The sequence below is a fragment of the Fukomys damarensis genome, unplaced genomic scaffold, assembly GCF_012274545.1.
Source record: "Fukomys damarensis isolate Sample0158 unplaced genomic scaffold, DMR_v1.0_HiC HiC_scaffold_30, whole genome shotgun sequence".
Lineage (NCBI taxonomy): Eukaryota > Metazoa > Chordata > Mammalia > Rodentia > Bathyergidae > Fukomys > Fukomys damarensis.
The window spans coordinates 8,802,209-8,802,641 of NW_022900942.1; positions in this window are offsets into that span (position 1 = coordinate 8,802,209).

Genomic DNA, 433 nt, shown 5'->3' on the forward strand with positions numbered 1-433 from the left:
CGGAGCAAGCTCAAATAAACAACCTAACGATAACCCTTAGACTCCTAGAAAAACAAGAGCAAGAAAAACCCAAAGCTCAAACAAGAGAGGAAATTATAAAGATTAGAGCAGAAATCAATGCAATGGAAACTAGGAAAATGACACAAAAAATAAATGAATAGAAGAGTTGGTTTTTTGAAAGACTACATAAAATTGATACATGCTTAGCAAACCTTATCCAAAAAAGGAAAGAAAAGGCTCAGATCCATGCAATCAGGAATGAAAAAGGCGAAATCACAACAGATACCACAGAAATCCATAGGATCATTAATACATACTATGAGAACCTGTACTCTAATAAAATGGAAAACACAGAAGAAATGGACAGATTTCCAGATACCTATGAATTACCAAAGTTGAACAAAGAAGATAAAAACATTTTAAACACCCCAAT